The following is an 8,430-nucleotide window of genomic DNA, read 5'->3' as shown; positions in this document are numbered from 1 at the left end:
CGCCATTGCATTAAAAGACGTCTTTGTACGTCTAAGGGAGTAAATGAGTTGAACAAAGTACAGGGTCCTTCACCTGACTACAGATGATCTTCTGGGGACTTTATTTGGTTTTAATCACTTTTGGGGTCTGTATCTATGCACACTCCCTGGTTTTGCTACCTTCCCGGGTACCACATACACACTGCTTAGTTTCTCTGCCTTCGTGGGTACCACATACATATTGCTTGGTTTCTCTGCCTTCCTGGGTACGACATACACACTGCCTGGTTTTGCTACCTTCCTGGGTACCAGTCACACAAACGTCAGACGACTCAGCACATACCGACTGTCTCAGCACTACACACTTTCACTCCAAGGCAGTGCTGTGAACCAACTTACTGACAAGAGGTAGTATTTAGAATTTTAAAAAGTGCTTGAAAGGTTTTGTTCATGTAAAACCAACAGATTATGACATTATTATTATTATTTAAATCAGTATTAAACAGCATCAGCATAGGTTAAAGATATTATACAGACTATATACGATAAAAAAATACTAAACCACCCTTGCTTTTCCGTCATTTCTTGTATAAGTTAACACACAGATGTATAACATTTGTTTATACAAATATAACGATTAAAAAGTAGCTGATTAGAGTTTTAATTTTGTATTCATTAATCTGTAATAAAAATGGACATATTTTGGTTAATAAAATTAACAAGAAATAAAAGTAAAGGGTGTTCTAATACTTTTTTCAAGATTGTCCTAACATACATTTAATGTTTACAGTATATGTCTTCGGAAGAAGCGCAGCATTAGATTTTTTTTTTTGTTCTCTCTCTTTGACTTCTGAATTTGAATTTCTGTCACAGATGTGCTTGAATTCTATTTTGGATGATTTGTGTTAAACTGCACAAATATTTGAAGAGCCATAGAATTCAAGAATCACACCAGTGCTGCTACTCCTCCGAACGGGTGAACGCCCTTGATTAACAACCTGCGTTGAGGTGGCTTTTGAGATTCGTGGTGTGGGAGAAAAATCTCTGAAGGCATTCTTAGACTTCAAGAGAGGGTCCACAATTTTCAAAGATTCACTTCCGTCTGAATCAGAGGCCTCACTTGTATCCGGAATATATTCATCTCCACTGTCATCTGAGTTGGAGTAATAATGCTTATCCATTCCAAAGTCAGCCTGTTTTTTTAATCTAAAAAACAACAACAACGAAATATAAAGGATAGAAGGCAGGAGACCAATAAAATATATGCAATTTGCTTGTAAGATTCCCTGAAATCTATATGGGTTGTTTACCTGTATACTTTTGGTCCTCCTGAGCCTTGGGATAGTAATATGGTCTGGGTCTGAGGCGCAAAGTTCAGGGGCAGGATTTGACAATGATTCGTCAGAATCTGTGTCGTTATTCCAAGGAAGATTCAGCCCATATTTTTTGTCCAAGGGAGGAGACTGGGTTGCATCAGAGTCCAAGAGAAAATTGAGAACCCATTAAATACTTAATCCCCAGAGGAATCTGCACAGAAAAAGGTCTTAATTCTATTTGAAAAAAAAAAAAAAAACTAAAATATTGATGAATGATATGACAAAATAATGTAATAACAAAATTAATTGACCGTAACAAAAAGCTCCCGGGAGGAAAACTACATTAAATGTTTTTTTAACAGGGCAGTGAAAATATTGGAAAATAAAAACGATAATAAATAAAATAATATAAAAAAAGAATTCAATGTGTATCGATGGACCCATATGAAATACTTATATCGCTATGTACTTATCAGCCATATCGCCCAGCCCAATATGTAACTGCAACTTCAAAACCTCGGGCCATAACAGGATTGTAACATGGGATGCATATCTTCATTCCTAAATTTGTAGATCCCGAGGAGGCTGCTCAATGGTCCTGGTAATCTAAACCTCAACCAATTCGGTCACAGCCAATGTTCTCCATCCTTGTTAAGAAGTTTTGAAATGATTTAATAGATATACTATTGCAAACTATACCAGAATTTTAGACATTTTAAACTTTTGATCACAATTTTACCTATTTTCTAAAAATCTGAAGAATCCACATGCCAAATCACCTGCTGTAGACACATAGGTTCTGTTCTGACAGATAATTCAGTTACAGGTTGTGTACTTAAAGCCAATAAGAGGGCAATGCAGCAGTCGACAACCTGACGAAAGCTTAAGTCTCCCAATGAGAGAACTGTAGTGGCTGGTAGGTTCTTAGATTGTAACATAGTAAAGACATATACTAGGCATAACTGTATATCATATGATGATGAGGGAAAATATTATTAGCTACGATTTATGTCCAGATATATTAGAAAACTTGTCCAACCAGCACAGGTCTATCTAACTGTAATTTTAACATCTCAAGACACGACAGGATGACCACATGATACGCATACCTCCTTTTCAGAGTCTGTCAAAACTTGAGAAGGCTGCTTCGATGTTCTGGTGGCATCAACCTCAGCCGATTCAGTCATTGTCGGTTGTCCTCCATCCTAATGAACAAGTTGAATATTAATTTAATGAATTAAAAAAAGAAAATGGATCAGAATTTTACACATTTTAGGCTTTGGCCACCCAAAACAAAAACTAACAAGTTCACGAATGAAACAAAACCAATTACTTTAGCGCATGACAATTAATCTTCAGTAGAGATATGTTGTGACTGATATTTCAGTCACAGGTTGTCTTTTGAACGCCACCAGGGGCGCAATGGAGCACAGGACAGCCAAAAGTCTTCTTGTCGGACACCTGTAGTGGCTGGTAGGTTCTAAGATTATAACATAGTAAAGGCACATACAACTCCTAACTGTATTTCATATGATAATGAAGGAAAAGATGATTAGCTATGATTTATGTCAACAATAAAAATGGCTCTACGGGGTCCCCACAAACACAAACCTGACAGTTGGGTGTCAGATGGCCAACATACCTGACACGCAATTCAACTCAACTGGACCCCACAACACAAGAAAAAGCTGAGTGAGCCTCAAACCAGACATACACATTCACTGACAAATATCCTGTGACACCAGATATATTAGAAGTCTTGTCTAATCAGCACACGTCTATCTAACTGCAATTTTAACATCTCGAGACACGACAGGATGAGTACACGATACGCATACCTCCATTTCTGAGTCTGTAAAGCCTGGAGGAGGCTGCTTCGATGTTTTAGTAGCATCATAAATTTATTGAATTAATTATATTTGAGGTTGGATTAGATTTTTACACATTTTAAGCCTTAGCCACCCAAAACAAAACATAAGCTCATGAATGAAATAAAACTAATTAATTTCGCCCATGCCAATTAATCTTCTGTAGACACGTGTTGTGACCAGTGTTGTTTTTGGCAGGCATTTTAGATTTTGTCCAAGTCATTTGGACAAAGTGCTGATTTGTTTACATCACATTTAGTCATCCCAATTCGTTATAGTTTTAGTCCAGTTTTAGTCAACGAAAACTAAAAAAAGGGTTTTAGTCCAGTTTTAATCGACGGAAACGCAAAAAAAGTTTTACCCTAGTTTTCGTCAATTTATTCACAAAGGTTTTAGTCCAAGCGGCACGGTGGCCCAACTGGTTAGCAGGATGGCCTCACAATATTGAGGTCGTAGGTACGATTCTGGCTCCGGCCTTCCTGCGTGGGTTTCCTCTGGGTAATTCGGTTTCCTCCCATATTCTTAAAACATGCATGGCAAGTTGCTTGGACACTCTAATTGCCCCTAGGCATGAGTGTGAGCGTGGATGGTTGTTCGTCTATGTATGCCCTGCGATTGGCTGGACACCAATTCAAGGGTGTACCTCGCCTACTGCCGAAGACAGCTGGGATCGGCTCCAACACCCCCCGCGACCCTAGTGAGGAGAAGCGGTACAGATAACGGATGGATGGATGGATGGGTTTAAGTCCATTTGAGTTAAAACAAGGCATTCAAGGTTTCCACCCAATAACAAAGACTTTTGGATGGACTACAAAGGATTCTTCATTACAAACAGAAAAAAGTGGCAACAGTGGAATCAATGCTCACTGCTCCAAAATAAGCAGAGAAGCAAAACATTTTGTTGGGCAACTGTCGTGGCTTTATTTCACTAAAAGCAACATAAAATAATTTATGAACCACATGCTAACAATTTTGTCTCGTCAACGAAAAAAATTCATGTACATCACGTCATGTTTTCGTCATAAAAGAACCTCGTTTAGCTTGTCATCGTCATTAAAAAAGGGGCGTTAACGAAGTATTTTCGTCATAGTCATCAGTGACGAAAACAACACTGGTTGTGACTGATATTTCAGTCCCAGGTTGTCTCCTGAACACCACCAATTGGGCAAGGGGGCGCAGGAAAGCCTGGGGTCTTCTATTTTTACAGTATAGAAAGGCTAAATATCAAATTGAAACAGTGTTTTATATCATGAATATACAGGGTTGGTGCTGGTTCTGGTAGGGAAACCACAACATAAAGATGTCCTTAATTAGTCCCACAATGGGGATATTTGCAATATGGCATATGATGGCCTAACAGGGCCACCGCCCAGAAAAGAGTAACGCAGAACTTTGTAATACTGTCACTCCCTGACCAGTTCGTTGTTCCTGAAGAGCCAAACTTTGACTCAGACCCACAAATTTGAATTACAGATAGTGGACAATGGAGAACTCCCCCAGTCAGTCAGCATGTTCAACTTCCATAGAAACCTCAACATACATTTATTAGATTGCCAAACTAATTGGAAACTACATCACCAGAACACCACAAGTGGGCTCTGTTATTGTACTTAAAGATGCATCTTACAAACCTGTGTTCTCCAAGGCCAGCTGGTCCATAGTCTTAAGTTATTTCTTCGCCAACATCAATGTCTCGGAGCGCAAACAGACAGAGGTGTGGTCTGTCCTCTGTTGTCTTCTTCTTCATTTTACAGTTGGGGTGCATGTGGTCATCATTAACCAGTCTTCCCAGACTGCCATCTTCTTGAGCGGCATCAACACTTAAAATAGATTTAAAAAAAAAAAAAAACAATTATTCAATCAATGTCAGAAATTAATCTTTGAGACAATCTTGTGTACACAAAACATAAAAATAGGAAATCCACAATTTTTAAATCTTCTAAATCAAATCATACAATAAATTTCTATTGGAATCAGGCCCTATTAACAGCTTGTCTTTGAGACTTCATGGTCTATATTTTCATTTGTACAGATTCAACGCATGAATAAAAGTAATTACCGTATTTTCGCAGTCATAAGCAAACAAAGCGCCCTGTCAGTCGATGCGTCCATTAAATGGACAAAGTACCACTCACGTCCATCAGCCCTTGTCATCAACGAGCTGTTGGAAGTGCATGTTAGCACACCCTGCTGGGCAAAGAGTGAGTTGTCCATGCTTACAATCGACCGTGACAAATACACCATCTGACTATAATGTTTGGGTGATGGTGTTGGAAAAAGCTGGACAAAGGGCAGCTGTCCACAATGTTTTAGTCTGTCTTATCATTTATGTTATTGCAAGCAAGAAACGTCCCAGGTTTAGACAACAGACAAAAAGTCCAAAGCATAACAGCACATCTCTTTAAACAGCCATGCAAATCTCTCTAAACAGCTATGGGATTGTGGGTCTCTGCTCCCAGAATGCATTGCTTGAATTAGCTAAGGCTGAGTGGCTTTTGTATTATTTTCATTTTTTTTGGGTATATTGATGGCATGAGAGATACATGTTTGTGTTAATCTTATTTCTATGTTTCATTGTTTGCTTGTATGATGAGTTTTTTATTTTTTTTTTAAACCGTGACTCTAAGGAGTGTGGTGAGCAGCCAAGTCCCTCCCCTGACGTTGCTTTGTAGGCTATTGCCAATGCACCTAATATTGGCCTGAGCCATTGTCAGCTATTGTCAATAGAGACTTGGCGTCTGCTGCAACAATGGGGTGATTGCTCATGTTATTGGGGCATAGTAGGCTGCTATCGGCTGTGTCAGTGTGGGCAGCTCTGCCAAGTTCATGCTATGCTAACAGCAGCTGTGCTATTGTCTTGTCAGGCGGTGCGTCCAGTATATGTTACAAAGACAGAAATAGCGGCCTCAACAGGTGTTGCGCCCTTTGACACGGCGCGTCTTTTGGGTGCGAAAATACGGTATACATTTTTGCTTAGAGAATGATTTTTCCCCTAACACTTATGGGATGAGTATGTGTTTATTTTTTTAAATAAAAACAAAAATAAGATAACATCTCAATCTTTGCCTCACCTCCAAAAAGACAGTGCCTCTTCCATCCATCTTCCTGCGTTGAGATTTATCAGAATCTATCAATTTTCCTCTGTACTCCATAATAAAGAATAAAGTCGTCTTTCCTGAAAGGGGCCTTGGTAAATACTCCTCGACCTAGTTAACAGGGAAATCAAGATAGCTTCGTCATATTTTTAAGCACACAAATAAGGAGTCATCATATTCATTTGGGCCACTATACTAATGTAGGGTGGTTTGAAACATTGCTTCTTGTGAGGGATAGAGCAGAGCCCTTCTTTATGATTTTAAAGGAACAGACCAGCCAAAATTCATTTTCCAGCATTGCATTAGCCAGTATGTATTAGGACTGAAAGTACAAATGTCAATGGCACCTGGTTACGTAAAAAAAAAACTTTAAGATTATTTAGTTTCATAACAATGACATACACTGTATACACAGTCATATTGGATCGCGTCACGTGATCTCTGTGACGTATAACGTGCTTTACACTAGACTATCAATATCGGACTTGTTCACCGGTCTATTGTGGTATAAAAATGCCGGAGGGCGTCATCAAGTACAGCCTTAATTTAGATCGAACTCCTACCATCAGGTTTCACGCTCACTGAAATAACTTGAAACTGACAAAGAAAAGGTCAAGACACTCTTAATGTAAAATAACCACTTAAAAAACGATGTCAGCTTGGTTATCAGAAAACAATAATATATCTTAGCAAAAGCGTTAACATCATACCTTTAAATGAGTTTATATACTTCGCTTCTAACTCTGCAGTCTTGTCCAGACCCTTGACTGCATGTTCAATAGTATCCTGCTTTGGGGACTTCCTGCATCTCAGGGAAGGCATTGTTTATTCTATAAAGAAAAAAGACAGTTTTGTGTTGAGAATTATTAATACTATAGGCTAAATGGAGTTTTAACAATATCAGTGTAAGAAAAATAAATTATAAATTAAAAAAATATCAATCCCTCCATCCCAATTAACGATTTCAACCATAATAGTTTATATTGAAGTTTAAACAACAGACAGATTTATGCAGTGTGACTACAAAAATCTTACCAAAATTGCATTCACAGTAACCTTTGCTTTAAGAATCATGTAATTAACCAGTGAACATCGTGTCTTACACAAAAATTAATGACAGAAATTATCATGGTACTTGCATTCTGTTGTTCTATAACAAAAGTGCAAGCTGTTAGCTCCGCAAAGCTAACGCAACAAGCTAGCGTCCCTCGTGCTCACATTCAATGCAAACCTGACCACCGGATGAAAATACGCGTCGGTTTAGTTCTTTAAATGAGTAAAAGCACCATGACGTTTTATAATTATTCAATGCTTAACTGGAGCTCGTCAATTATGTCGATGTAGGAGCACATGTTTGCTAGGCCAGTGTTGTAGGCCCACATCCATGGTGCTACTTTGTATAGTGTTTTCCACACAACTATCTCTAACCATGAACAAATGCACTGGAGGCATGTTTTGAATAAAAACAAACGAAAAACACTTACCTCTCCGTTTCAACAGCAGTTCGAACTTCGAAGTGGTGATATTCTCCAGCGTTAAGCACCAGCTCGAACTGCGAATAGGTCAAATTCAACAGCGTCTTTTTTCTGTCTTAATAAGGACGCGATGAGAGGAGGAGCGCTTGCCTTTTCGTCAGCACGCCCCGCGCGGGTGGTGCTGCTTTATCACTCTCTATCTGTGCCCGCCCGCCGGCATGTCGATAGAAAAATAATATTCCTTCAAACATTACTTTCATCTTCTTAACGTTTTGTAGTGAATTTAACAGGTTCACCACTTTTTTCAAATACACCAATGGAAAACAGGTCTTAATTGAGGAAACATACAAAGAGCGTCTCACAAACACCTTATGATGAGCAATGTAATTTGATCACGTTTTTTGTCACTGCCTGGACGTCGGTTCACTGGCCTGGTGGCAGTGGCTTGTAGACACTGTCACTGAGTGGGAACGGATCTCAAGGTGGGTCAAACTAACCCAAGCAGTGGATCGGTCCGTTTTTTAAATTTATTAATTTTTTTATTTTATGTATTTATTTATTATTTAATACAAGGGCTTCGGCTCACTACCAGTGGGCGGGACCAAAGAATTTGGGTTTCCTTTGAGCTAGGAGGCAGTCAAAGGCAGTCCAATCCCCGGCAACATAAAGCGCCTAGCTCTGGGGACATGGAATGTCA

General features: G+C 39.0%; 1 long non-coding RNA gene across 2 annotated transcripts; it reads right to left on the bottom strand.

Annotated features, from left to right (window-relative positions):
• Positions 1-1,055: 1,055 nt before the first annotated feature.
• LOC148315635 (uncharacterized) lies at positions 1,056-7,884 on the bottom strand. Of its 2 annotated transcripts, none has more exons than XR_015840739.1 (7): positions 7,743-7,884; positions 6,969-7,088; positions 6,235-6,369; positions 4,795-4,983; positions 2,405-2,500; positions 1,290-1,506; positions 1,056-1,185 (listed from the first exon to the last, which is right to left on the bottom strand). It is a non-coding gene; the product is annotated as an uncharacterized LOC148315635 (long non-coding RNA). The 2 variants fall into 2 exon arrangements; XR_015840738.1 differs by having other exon boundaries at positions 1,290-1,442.
• Positions 7,885-8,430: the final 546 nt, after the last annotated feature.

The sequence above is a fragment of the Idiotropiscis lumnitzeri genome, unplaced genomic scaffold (assembly GCF_059441095.1).
Source record: "Idiotropiscis lumnitzeri isolate Australia: NSW breed Sydney's pygmy pipehorse unplaced genomic scaffold, RoL_Ilum_1.0 HiC_scaffold_71, whole genome shotgun sequence".
Taxonomy (NCBI): Eukaryota; Metazoa; Chordata; class Actinopteri; order Syngnathiformes; family Syngnathidae; genus Idiotropiscis; species Idiotropiscis lumnitzeri.
This window is presented reverse-complemented; position numbering and strand designations above follow the sequence as displayed.